Below are 14850 nucleotides of genomic sequence, written 5' to 3' on the forward strand. Positions count from 1 at the left end.
GCTCGATATACGGTCTCTAGGATATTAGATGGATGAGGGACTATAGGTACATGGTAACTGAGGACAGACTGGTCCAATGGATTGGATTCCCCTATATCGTTTGGGGACTACGACGTAGTAGCCTAGTACGTCCGTAGTTGATGAGTCAAGTGAATTATTACAGAGATAATAATTCACTGAGTTAGAAGGAGTTTTGACAGGTATGACTCACAGCCAGCTCGATATTGGGCCTAGAGGGTCACACACATATGGTAGGCATTGCGATGAGTAGAGGTTCGAATATGAGATATCCGATGGAGCCCTTGTCTTATTGGATATCCAATAAGCCCCTGAATTATTGGATCTCATGGACAAGATCCAATAAGAGCCCATGAGAGATTATTGGATAGAGATCCACTAATCTAAAAGGCTTGGGTTATTGGATGCAGATCTAATACCCACTAGGCGAGGATCCATTAGGGTTTGATAGGGGACCTCTATAAATAGGAGGGATTCAGAGCTTCATAGGCTAGAGCCTTTGCTTGCCTCTCATATTCTCTTTCCCCTCTCCACCTCAGAGAAGCCCTACTGTGTGGATCACTACTAGAGAGGAGGACGCTTGACCTCCTTCACCCTCTCCTAAGGATCTGCAAGGAAACAGGGATATATGATCTCCTTAAGTAACACAATCTATTCTATACGTAGTTTTTCAGTTTCACGGATTTTGCGCACCAATCTTCGCACGACAACGGACATCTCTTTGGGAATTGGGGATTTTGTTTTCTTGTTCTTCCGCTGCGCATGTGATGTCGCCCCCAAAGATTTTCCCATAGTAATTATATATTATTAAATCCTGAATTTTAATGATGAAATCAATTGATGAGTTTATAGACTAATATATACTTTTGAGATAGGTGATGCAAGAAATATATTAATCAAGGACTCGAACCATCAAAGGCAAATTATTGATCTAGGAGAATCAAACGTTGTGCCGAGAAAAGTATCATGTTAGAAATTGAATGTCGAGCTGAAGGATTGGTCGACATGCTGAAGATTGGACTTTGTTCTATAAGTTCAAGTATCATGTTGGAAGGATTAGGTATTACATCAAAAAATTAGATATCGTGGGAAAGTCGATATGCTGATAGATCAAGCGAAATGTCGAAGGTTTCGATGAAGTGCCAAAAGATCAAATGATATGCCAAAATGGCATATAACATGCTAATCAATTTCATAAGTATACCAAATATATGGTTGGATTGTTAAGTCTTGAACGAGGTCTTTCTTGGTCAAATTATGTTGGTATTAGGCCGAAAACATACCAACTTGTTGAGAAAGCTAATGGGCTTGGACTTGGGCCAAATTGGGCCTGTTATAAGGCTAAAACAATGGCCTTGAGAAATCTGACAAAATACAACATTAAAAGTTACGAATGTCCAAAAATGTGACATCAAATGGTGGTATCAACGAATGTCCAAAAATGTGACATCAAAAGTTACGATGATAGTACCACCAATTGTTTTTGGGAAATCTGGGATAGTATTATATGTACAGCGGAAGAATAAAAAATAAAAATCCCAAATTTATGTGTTACTTAGGGAGATTGTATATCCCTAAAAACTTATAGATCTATGGGAAAGGATGAAGGAAGTCAACTGTCCTCCTCTTTAGCAATGATCCACATGGTAGAAGCTATGATTTTTTAATCATAGTTTTTAAATTTTTGTAGCACCTTTTGTTGTTTTTAAGATATGTTTTAGATAGGGCTTTTGATGTCAAATTTATTGACACAAAAGGAGAAGAAAGGGCAACAACTATTGCTGCTCCTTGGATTGGCCGAAGGCTGCTTGCAACCTTGGTCGAGAGCTCAAATTTGCAGCTCCCAGTGTTGAATCTCGTATTTTGATGATGAAACTACTTGATATATGTTTATGATTTAATCTACGTTTTGAGTGACGCAGGATGCTTCGATCAGGATGAGACAATTAAAGCAGGAAAATCATGTTGTGCCGGAGGAACATGTCAGAAGATTGGACGTCGGGCCGGTGGATCGGTCAACGTATCGATAGAAGGCTTCGGGCCGTGGACTCGGGCATCGGGCCAAGAAGAGTGGGTATTGTGCCAAGGATATCGGAGTTGCGGAGTCAACTAGCCGATTGGGCAATAGGCTGCAGGAAAGGATGATGCGCCGAAGAATCGGACGAAGCGTCGAGGGACCAATGACATGTCGGACAACTTGGTTAATTGCTTAGGATTAATTGTCTCGATCGAAGTTTTTGTTTTAAGTGTGCAGGATTAACTACGATGAAAGTAAGACATGCAGCAGGAGTTGCGCCGGAGTCATGACAATGATCACGTTGGGAGTTCGAGAGCTCGACGGAAGTTCGGACAGTCGTCGGAGGTTCTGCGGGAACAAATCCGAGAAGTCCAGAAGCTTGCCAAAGGAGCTCGTCGGAACTTGCCAAGTGGATCGTCGCAGTCCAGGAGTTTGCCGGAAGTCCGCAGGAGCATCACCAAGGGTTCATCGGATGATCGACGGAAGTTCGCCGGAAACTCGCCGGAAGAAGCAAGTGACGCACCGAAGAAAGCTGCAGAATATGTCTTAGGAAATAATCGTAGTTAGCACTTTAATTAAGTTAGAAATGGGAGGTGATCCCATTAGCTTAATCCTAGGGCAATTGGGCCCCTGAAAAACTCAAATTGGGTCGAATGGTTCAACCCATTCGGACCCAGGTTGCTGTGGGAGGTGCAACCGCCCAGACAGGGAGGTAGCACCGCTCAGGCTATGTCGCCCGGCGAGACTAGGCGGTGCAACCGCCCCAGCCAAGAGGTGCAACCGCCCAGGGCTCAGTCTCCGAGCGAGACTGGGCGGTGCAACCTCCTTTGTCAGGAGGTAGCACTGCCAGAGCTCAAGTTTCGAGCTCTGTCAGGCGGTGCAACCTCTCCAGTCAGGTGGTGCAACCGCCTGAGCTCGGTCTTCGAGCTCTAGCAGAGAGGTGCAACCACCCCTGACAGAGGTAGCACCGCCCATAGGCTCAGTCTTCGAGCTCTGCCAGGCGGTGCAACCTCTCCAATCAGGAGGTGCAACCACCTGATCCCAGAATTCCGAGATTTGATCGTTTTGAGCTCCAAATTTGAACTGGGTTGGGGCCTATAAATACCCCACCCATTCAACACTGAAAAGATACAGACCTACACCGAATTCTTGATCTTTTTTGTGATTCTAAGAGCTCAAATTTGTGTAAAGTCCAAATGTTCTCCTCTTTCTGTTCTTCAAGTCTTGAGTTGTAAAGAGAGGAGAGAAAGGTTCTATAAGGGTTGTCTCCTAAGCCCGTTAAAAGGAGTGAAACTGTAAAAGGGCAGTTGGCCTTCGCCTATTAAAGGAAGGCCTCTAGTTGACGTCGGTGACCTCGTCGGTGGAGGAAGCCAAAAGTGGAGTAGGTCAAGACTGACCGAACCACTCTAAATCTTTGATTTGCTTTTATTTTGAGAACTTTATCATTACTGCAAACCTCCTACATAGCTACTGCTCTCTGCGCTTTTACGAACAAGTTTCTAAGTTCTGATCTTTCCGAATCTGCATTCAGATGTAAATCGGTGTTTTCGTACGATCTTTACATTGCAGTTTACATTTACGTTTTGATTCTATTTATAATTGCAAACTATCTTTTGCGCTTTTACGAACGAGTTTCTTTGCAGTTTACGTTTATGTTTTGATTCCATTTATAACCGCAAACTGTGCTTAGACGCAATCTGCGCCTAGATGCAAACTGCGCTTAGACGCAAACTGCGCTTAGACGTAATCTGAGCTTAGACGCAAACTGCGCTTAGATGCAAACTGCGCTTAGATGCAATCTGCATTTAGACGCAAACTGCATTTAGACGCAAACTACGTAAACTGCGCTTAGACGCAAACTGTGTTTAGACGTAAACTACACTTAATCATAAGTAATCTTAGAATCAGCTTTTGCATCAAAATAGTTTTTATCGAACGAACGCAGCTTTCGTTTTTAATCACTGAAAGATTTTCGCTGCACTAATTCACCCCCCCCCCCCCTCTTAGTGCTCTCGATCCTAACACCCAGCCTGGCCAAAAGTAGTAGGAATAAGAGCAGTAAGACTTCTCTTAACCTTCTGCATGGTAGCCCCTACAGCCAGGTTTCCTAGCTACAAGGGGCACCACAGGCGGCTAGGGTTTCCTAGCCACCTAAGTGCCCCTAGCAGCTAGGACTCTTGGCCGCATGGGGCAAGCAAGTGCCCAGTTTTCATGGCCGCCCAAGGCTACCCTACAGCTAGGGTTTCCTAGTTACAAGAGACTCCTTGGTGGCTAGGGTTTCCTAGCCACATAAGGCAACCTTGTGGCCTAGGATTCTTGGCCATAAGGGAGTCCTTAGTGGCTAAGATTTCCTAGCCACTTAAGGAACTACGTGCCATTTTGGGGCACCCTATGTGGTAGGGTTCCCAAAATACTACATAATAATTAATTAAATAATTTAATTAATTATTATAATTATTATCTAGTAGTCCTACATGGTGATGATGTGTACATGTCATGTATGATATGGATAAATGAGCATGGACCATGTGATGTGTGTATACATATGATGTGATTATTATTATTATTGAGGCCTGCGAGCCTCCAATTTTATTCTTGTTTATTGTTGGGCCTGCATGTATATGATTAAAGTTGTAATCATATGAGAAGGCGCAATAGGAGTATGGAGGCGATAGCGAACCCATGAGGCTGCGACGGACGATCGCGATACATGGAGATACATCGAGATATCGATGAAATCGATAAGGACGAGATGGACGATCATAGAGCATGGAGATGCGCTGTTACACATATAGATCTTGATGTGAGTGATTGAGCCCACTAGCTTGGGCCTAATCATATTAGGTTATGATCTATAATCATTTGGTATGATTGCTCATGTGATGTGTGATTGTTTATATACTTACTAGATATGTATATATATTTGCATGCAATGTAGATATATATTAAATATGAATGTGTTTGACATATCATATTAGGAGACCAAAATAAAATCTCCTCTCTCGATAATATTAAGTCGGTAATTATGAGATAATAGATTGATCCACGTGGCCTTCCATCGTTATATGAAGAAATCAATTCCCGACGTAGGTTGAGTTGGTCGAGTCCCTCGAGGCTCACCTATATTATGATTCAAGATCTTACCTATGACATAGAGATGTCACCGGTGACCTAAGGACATGGTATACTTGGTCAAGTTCTTCGAGGGTATATCATCAAATCAAACTCATCTTATAACGATGATGATGACTAACTGGACATCATGGTTGGTCGAGTCCCTCAAGACCATGATGGTTAGGAGGCCGAATAGGACGAGAATCACAAAGAGTTGTGATCGGTAAGAGTTGTCTATCTTTTGGGCTTAACGTAATTGGTCGAGTCCCTCGAGGTTACGTTGAAACATCGATTGGATCTCAATACCCACTAGAGATCTGTCGAAGATCTTTAATGAACATACCGGAGAGAGTTGTGTGCTTAATAAGAAAATAGTAGGAGTATATTAAGATAGAAGACCATATCTTAGTTGTTTACTTTTTGTAAAGTTTGCATGTTATTTATTTCTACTACATATTTATTTTCAAAAAATGTCGCTTTCAAATCCCTTACGTCGATGGACCAATAATATGCCGGACAATATAATTCATGCTTAGTAATAATTGTCTAGATCGAAGTGTGTTTTTATATGTGTAGGATTAACTATGATAGCAAGACATAAAGCAAAATAAAGTCCCGGAGTCAAGAACGTAATTTCGTTGGGAGTTCGAGAGTTTATCGAAAGTCCGGACGTTCATCGAAAGTTTTATCGGAATTGACTAAGAAGTCACAGAGCTTGCCAAAGAAGCTCATTAGAACTCACCAAGAAGATCATCATGAAGTCTAGGAGCTTACCGGGAGTCTGTTGGAACATTGCCAAGAGATTGTCGGAAGTTCGCCAGAAGATCGTCGGAAGCTCGCCATAAGAAACCTAGACTTACAGATTTTGTTTAGCTTAATAAATATCTTAAAATTTATATTTAGCATATAATAAATATTAGAATTGGGCCAACCCAATTAGAAGACAGTTGGGCCAAGTTTGGGCTGTGTTGGGCCAAGAGAAAGGCCCAAACAATGACCAAACAGGTGAAACCGTCGTGGCACAATCTCTAAGACTATGTCAGGTAGTGGTACCACCAGTTTGGGTAATGGTACCATCCAGACTCTGTCTCAGAGACTATCTGGGTAGTGGTACCGCCTAGTGTCAAGCTTCAGGCAGTGGTACCACCCGTAACTTAAAATTTTAGGGGTTTGAATTTTGGGCTCCAAATTTGAATCCATTTGGGGCCTATAAATACCTCAGCTATTCCTGAATGGATAAGTAAGAAACATTGAGCAAAACTCTATGATTCTCAAGTTGTAAACCTTAGAAAGTTTAGTTCCCTCCTCCCAAAGCTTAGAGAGAGTTCTAAGAGAGGTGTGAGAGGGATACTTTGTAAAAGAGGGTTGTAAAAGGTTGTCTCCTAAATCTGTGAAAAAGAGAAGAGGGGTGTAAAAGGTTGTTGGTCTTCACCATTGAAGAAAGACCGATAATATATGCTAGTGGTCTCGACGGAAGAGGAATTAGTGGAGTGGATGTAGGTCATGATGACCGAACCACTATAAAAATATGGTTTACGTTTCTCTTGAGTAATTTACTTTAACTACAAACCACTTTACTTGCTTTACATCTAATATACTCTTCTATGCACTTTCCAAGTTATTACCTTTATGAAACGATTTTTTGTCGGAAATGGATTTAATCGCAATGAAGTTTTAAACCGACGTAATTTTTACCACTACACTAATTCACCCCTCTTAGTGCCGACTCTTTTCCTAACAATTAGTATCAGAGCCTCATTAATTTGGTTTAACACTTAAGAGAAATGGCTCTTTTCGGCTTTCAAGAGGGACTTTCTCTCATTCGTCCTCCCTTGTTCAATGAGATGGATTACAAATATTGGAAAACTCGAATGAGAGTTTTCTTACTTTCTTTGTATTTAAATTTATGGAGTATTGTGGAAAATGGTTTTCGAATGTCTTCTCTTCCAACGAACTATTGGATTGATTTGGAGAAGAGGACTTTTTCTTTAAATGCTAGAGTTATGAATGCTCTATTTTACGCCTTAGATAAAATCGAATTTAATCAGGTTTCTACTTGCGAAATGGATTTTGACATTTGACATACTCTTGAAATCACACATGAAAACAGTAACAAAGTTAAAGATTCAAAAATCAACTTTTTGATGCATGATTTTAAACGTTTTCATATGAAACAAGTGAAACCATTGGAGACATGTACACTCGTTTTACGGATGTCTTCAATGGTTTAAAAGCACTTGGTCAAAGTTTTTCAGACTTTGAACTTGTAAACAAGATTTTACATTCTCTTAATAAGAGTTGGGATTCAAAAGTAATGGCTATTCAAGAATAAAAAAACTTGAACCATTTACCAATTGAAGAACTTATAGGGTCTTTGATGGCCTATGAAATGACGTGCAATGCACATAAAGAACTTGAGAACCACCTTCCAAAGAACAGGAAGGATTTCAGACTTAGAACAATTGAAGACCACTCGAGCATAAGCTTAAGTGATGGTGAACTTGAACTCCTCATGAAATTTTTAAAATAAGAATCAAAAATTAAAAATAAACTTAAAAAGAAGAAGGCGACTTTGGATGAATTTAGCGCATCCGAAGATAAGAAGAAAATTAACAAAGGCGAGATGGCAAACTACGCCTTAACGGCTTTCTACAATGAGGTAACCAAAACCCCTTTACCTTATTTCGAAATTACATAATGCTTTTCATGAGTTATTTTAGTTAAAAAAAATTATTTTTCTTGAAAATTATATATTTAATAATATAATAAAAATGTTAAAAAAATGGGATCAAGCTTATCTTTCTAGTAATTTTGAAAATGATCATGAAAATTATATGTTTTATGATAAATGAATAAAAATGTTAGACTTAAATCTAATGATAATTCTATGTATGTTTTTAAGAAGTATTAATGTGTATTATGTTGATTAATCATATTGTTTCTTAATTTTGATTAAAACCATGCTTGATGTCTTAATGAAAATGTTAAGAAGTTTGATATCATGCTTAATATGAATCTATGCATGATGATTTTTGGGTAATTTATGATTTATTGATCTTGATGGTTTATATGATGAAATTTATTTTTCGATCCTAAACGATTGATGCATGTTCTTATTCGGTATAAAAAGACAAAAAGCATACTTGTATAAAACTAATAACTTAAAATGAAACATCTCTATCTTATCGAGTTTTAAATAAGAGATTGAAATATATATTTTATATTATTTTGAATATCTTGAACTATGAAAGTGATTTTGATGATTTCATGATTTAAATTTGAATAAATTTTTTTATCCAAATCATGATCTCAATTTCTTGATATTTACAAATTAAGATTTATTATGAATCAAGATTTTTTTTAATCATTCACCTATGATTCTACTTGGTATTTTCTTAAGAGGAGATTTTCTAAATGAATCATAATTTTTCAGAATTATAATTTTTATAATTCATAATAAATTGAGAGATATTATACATAAATTAAGATCATTTATGTGTTCTCTCATTATATGTTTTTGCTATAAGAATGTCTTCATCTATGATCTTGAATTCTCGATATGAATCAAGATCTTATTTTTGAACTCCCATGTTTTTTTTGTTATTTACTAAAAATGAGATTTGTCAAAGTGAATCATATCTATTGATATGCATAAATTGAGATCTTGTTCTCCTACTATTCTTTTTACTATTCACCAAAAAGAAGACTTGTTCTCCTACTATACTTGACATCTTTTAAGGTTTATAACTTGAATTTTATTATGTAAAATTCTTTATATTCATGAATTATATCTCATCACCAAGTTCTTCTTGATATTCTTCATGTGATGATATGAATGTATGCAATAATATGATTTTGACATTCATGACTTGATTTTTTGATGATTGAAATAATGACTAGAATATTGATGTAATTATGAATGGTGATTTGGTATTATGCATGCAATACTTCAACTTATGATATTGATGCATGCAATGATAAAATATTCATGATAAAAAAATTGTTTTGACATTCATGACTTGATTTTTCATCTTTGTTATTTACCTTTGTCATAATTTAAAAATTATTGTAAAGGGAAAAAGAATTATAAAATTATTTTCTTCCCTTCTTTTTGGACAATGACCAAGGGGGAGAAATTTTGCTAGTTTGCATACATCAAGAAGAAGTTAAAAGCTTGTTTATCCCAAAAGATGTAAAAAATTTTGCCAACTTTCATGTGTAAAATTTGCTAGCTTACAAATTGCAAGGAGAAAAACTTTCTAGGAAGCAAAGTTGCTAGTTGATTTAAAATTGATGCATACAATACTTATAATTTTAATATGATGATATATTTGTTGTAATGCATATCATGTATGAGAATCATGATTAAAATTGCATTGACTTGAATTAAATTTAAATTCAAGGTTTATTGAATTAAGAATGACACTTTATTTTTGTCATAATTTGATAATTGATTAATTACACCATTGTTTTGTTATTCCTCTCTTTTTGCCAATAACAAAAGGGGAGAAAGAATTTCTAGCATACACATCATGAAAAGAGGCAAACTTGTTAGCTTCCACAAGTCAAGAAGATGTAAAAACATGTTCGCTAGCTCATCTCAAAAGAGAAGCAAAGATTACTAACTTGCATATTTCTAGAATCAAAAGTTGCCATCTTGAATAAAATATTGATAGCTTACATGATGTAAAACTCAAAATTTTTGCTAGCTTACAATGGTGATAAAACTTGAGATTTATTATGCAATGATTTGAACTTAGATGTCTAAAAATACTTACTAGTTACACTTCTCCTTTTTGTTGATGACAAAGGGGGAGAAGTATGATGTTATGTATAAGTTTATGATAATATGTTGCTTGGATTTTTGAATCCAAGAGTCTCTATCAACATGGCATATTGATAGGGGGAGAAGTACGATGTTATGCATAAGTTTATGATAATATGTTGCTTGGATTTTTGAATCCAAGAGTCTCTATCAACATGGCATATTGATATGGGGAGTTTGTTTAAACTCCGAAAGTTTGTTTAAACTCCGTCATCAATTAGTTGTCATTATAAAAAAGGGGAAGATTGTTGAATCTTGGATTTTGATGATGAAACTAATTTATAAGTTTTTATGAATTGATCTGTGTTTTGAGTGATGCAGGATACTTCAATTAGGATGAGACAATTAAGCAAGAAGAATCATGTTGGGCCGGTGGAACATGTTAGAAGATTGGACGTCTAGTCGGAGGATTGGATGACGTATCGATAGAAGGCTTCGGGCCATGGATTCGGGCATCGAGCTAAAAAGAGCATAAATTACGCCAAGGATATCGGAGTTGCGGAGGTCAACTGGCCGATTGGGCAATAAGCCGCAAGAGAGGATGATGCGTCGAAGAATCGGATGAAGCGTCGATGAATCGGATGAAGCGTTGATAGACCAATGACATGTCGGAGAACATGATTCATGCTTAGTAATAATTGTCTAGATCGAAGTGTGTTTTTATATGTGCAGGATTAACTATGATAGCAAGGCATAAAGCAAAATGAAATCTCGAAATCAAAAACGTGATTTTGTTGGGAGTTCGAGAGTTCGTCGGAAGTCTGGACGTTCTGTAACGGACAAACTTGGCTGACCTTTGCGGACGGACGCGCGAGGGTGCCGCACGCCTTAGGCAAAACCAGCTAAGGTCGTGACAGTTCGTTGGAAGTTCTGTCAGAATTGACCGAGAAGTCCCAGAGATTGCCAAAGAAGCTTGTCGAAACTTGCCAAGAAGATCATCATGAAGTCCAGGAGCTTGCTAGGAGTCTATTGGGACATTGCCAAGAGATCATCGGAAGTTCACCAAAAGATCGCTGGAAGCTCACCGAAAGAAACCTAGACTTACAGACTTTGTTTTGCTTAATAAATGTCTTAAAATTCATAGTTAACACATAATAGGGATTAGAATTGGGCCAACCCAATTAGGGGATAGTTTGGCCAAGTTTGGGCTGTGTTGGACCAAGAGAAAAACCTAAATAATGACTAAACAGGTGAAACTATCATGGCACAGTCTCTGAGACTATGTCAGGCGATGGTATCACCCAGACACAATCTTAGAGATTGTTTGGGCGGTAGTACCGCCCGTACCCTAAAATTTTAGGGGTTTGAATTTTAGGCTCCAAATTTGAATCCATTTGGTGCCTATAAATACCCTAGCTATTCCTACATGGATAAGCAAGAAATATTGAGCAAAACTTTATGATTCTAAAGTTGTAAACCTTAGAAAGTTTAGTTCCCTCCTCCCAAAGCTTAGAGAGAGTTCTAAGGGAGGTATGAGAGGGATACCTTATAAAAGAAGGTTGCAAAAGGTTGTCTCCAAAACCTGTGAAAAGGAGAAGAGGGGTGTAAAAGGTGGTTAGTCTTCGCCTATTGAAGGAAGACCGATAATAGATGCCGGTGGCTTCGACGGAAGAGGAATCGGCGGAGTGGATGTAGGTCACAACGATCGAATCATTATAAAAATCCCGTTTGCGTTTCTCTTGAGCAATTTACTTTAACTGCAAACCACTTTACTTGCTTTACATCCACTATGATCTTCTATGCACTTTCAAAGTCATTACCTTTACGAAACGATTTTTCATCGAAAATGGATTTAATCGCAACGAAGTTTTGAATCGACATAATTTTTATCGCTACACTAATTCACCCCTCTTAGTGCCGACTCTTTTCCTAACAATTAGTATTAGAGCCTCATTAATTTGGTTTAACACTAAGAGAAATGGCTCTTTTCGGCTTTCAAGAGGGACTTTCTCTCATTCGTCCTCCCTTATTCAATGAGATGGATTACACATATTAGAAAACTCGAATGAGAGTTTTCTTACTTTCTTTGTATTTAAATTTATAGAGTATTGTGGAAAACGGTTTTCGAATGTCTTCTCTTCCAACGAACTATTGGAATGATTTGGAGAAGAGGACTTTTCTTTAAATGCTAGAGTTATGAATGCTCTATTTTACGCCTTAGTAGATGCCGGTGGCCTCGACGGAAGAGGAATCGACGGAGTGGATGTAGGTCACGACGATCGAACCATTATAAAAATCCGGTTTGCCTTTTCGTTTGTGCAATTTATCTTACTGCAAACCTCCTTACTTGCTTACTACTTTCAATACATTTACGAATACGCTTTCAAGTTGAGCAAGTTTCTAAAATTGGTTTTATCGTACGATACGAAAGAAATTTTCAGAACCAACGTGATTTTACCGCTACACTAATTCACCCCCCCCCACTCCTCTTAGTACCGACTTGTTCCTAACAATATAAACATAGGATGGGTTCCTAGAAACATATGATGTGAAACCAATTTATTTCATTTTTTTATATAAATAAACATTATTAGCTTAGGATATTTTATATATGTAATAAGCTATCACATGTCAACGTTTACTAAATTAGAAAAAAAATAAAACAAATGTAGAAAAAAGTAAAGTAAATCATACTCTATCATGTTTGATGATTATAAATCTTGATTGAAGATTTTAAAAAAATATATCTACAAAGATTAAAAAAAAATATTAATCCTCTTATATTATCAAGAGATGAAGATAATTTTTTTAATTAAGTCAGAATTATTAGCTTCTTTAAAGACACATCATATAATTGATTCAATGCAGCTATAATCTTTCTCATTTTTGTATTTTTCTTTTTTTATTCTTGTAACTTGATTCTATAAAAAGAAATTCGAATATTCTTGTACTGAATCAATGCATTCAGTACTTATCCTACCTCATGTGTGAATTGTAAGAGACAACAATTTTTTTTTTTAATGGAATGATTCCTTCTTTAAGTTGTTGGAAGGTACCATGTCTTAATTATTAATAATTAATTCTTTAGTAATTTAATATATTTTTTATGTTTATTTAATATTTTGATAATATAAATTGATATATCAGTAAATTTTTTAATCGGTTCAAGTTTTAGATTAATTGAAATATGGGTTAGTTTATTAAAAAGATGAAGAAAGAATATATATATATATATATATATATATATATATATATATATATATATATATAAGCTTTTAAGGGGAGAGATAAGATAGCAATTTTTTTTTTTTTTTTTTTTGAAGTTCAAGGTTGTTGGAGGGTTATTTTTATTATTTTAAAATTTTAAAATTTTCATGAAATTTTTTTAAAATTTAGACGGTCCATAGAAATTTCTCAAAATTATGAATACTTGCGGGAAGAATCAAAACGATCACAAGAGAGCTTCGAGGAAGGAGACTCATGGTTCTTTAATCAACAGCGTTCGAGAGATAAAAAGGGTACCTTTCGAATCGTCCTCCCGATCTGTCTCGTGAACTCGATTAAAAAAAAGAGGTCACAATATCATGCATCCCATCAACTCCGAAGGAGAAGGCATGAGTTTAGTCAGATGGTGTAAAGAGGTAGTTTGCTAACACCCTGAAGCAACTCTTATCAATAGCTAGATAGCAGTCTGAATCAATATTCTCGACCTCCGGCTCATCCAAGACAAGCTCCAAACTACCGATCGATGCAACAACCACTTTGGCCACCAGCATCGCAGCCTCTAGCGTTCCATCGGCTACTGCGATGGAATCAGAGGGAGAATCCTCGATAGCAATGTTCGACCAAGGAGGAAGACATCTCCAAGTAGATTTAGTTGGAGACAAAAGAGTCAGAACGACTGCGAGGGAGCACCATGGCTATTCTTTTTCCGAGAGGTGGGTTGGCCAGATAATAATTTATCTGTGGACAACAAATCGTCCTCGCGATCGGCCTGTCGAACAAATTCGTCGTCGCTTTCGAGGTCACAGTATCACACATCATCCCCTAACAAGGCATTTTTGGGGGAGGAACCCCACCACCAGCTAGAAGATCTGGGCTAAGGTTCAGTTGACGAGGGTCAACAATCCTAACAGGCGCGTGGCTGGGAGTAGGAAAGGCCGAGGCGTGAGGAGTGGCGTGTGATTGACCAGGGTCAACAAGTTCAAGAGGACATGAAGCGCCTTCAGGTCAAGAATGGCCAGCTAGGGGAGGAGGACAAAAACCAAAGTTCAGGAAGGAACGTTTGGAGGACAGCTAGGGGAGGAGGTCGTCGGACGAACTTGCTAACAAGGCAGGCGGCCCAAGGCCGGTGCCAGAAAAGTCTTGCCTCATCAAATATAACACAATTGGAGAAGGAAACTTTGATCTTATCTAAAGAGGGGTGGAGGAGGAAGGAACCTAATGGAACAGCAGCAGACGACTCGCTGACCGGAATTGACGCCCAGGAAGCTTTCTCACCATCAGACTTGACAGAGGAAGAGGGATCTGATGATTCCCCACGGGAATGGCAACAGGGGAACCACAGGATTTAGAGATTTCGAATGGCGGAGGTCCTGGGTGACGGAGAGACGACGGAGTCGCCAAAGCAAACCCTCTCCATCCAAAGTGAATAGGTGTTCGGTTGGTTTCCCAAAATTAAGTTTCGGTACAAGTCTACTAACCTAAGTCGGGAAGGTTCGCCGGTCCATTGGTTTGCGTAGGTCTGACCATCGAACAAATAAAGCAGCTTGCATAAAAGGAAAAGCAGACATGAGATAACAAATCAAGTCTTTCCCTAAGATTTCGAATAGCTGTCCCAAATTCAAGTTGATTATGTTTCGCTTCTTCCTCGGAGAAAGACGATCAAACAATTCCCAATCATGGTCCTTGCGGATCGGATCATCCGTATAGGATA

Source organism: Musa acuminata, chromosome BXJ2-8, assembly GCF_036884655.1.
Source record: "Musa acuminata AAA Group cultivar baxijiao chromosome BXJ2-8, Cavendish_Baxijiao_AAA, whole genome shotgun sequence".
Classification (NCBI taxonomy): domain Eukaryota; kingdom Viridiplantae; phylum Streptophyta; class Magnoliopsida; order Zingiberales; family Musaceae; genus Musa; species Musa acuminata.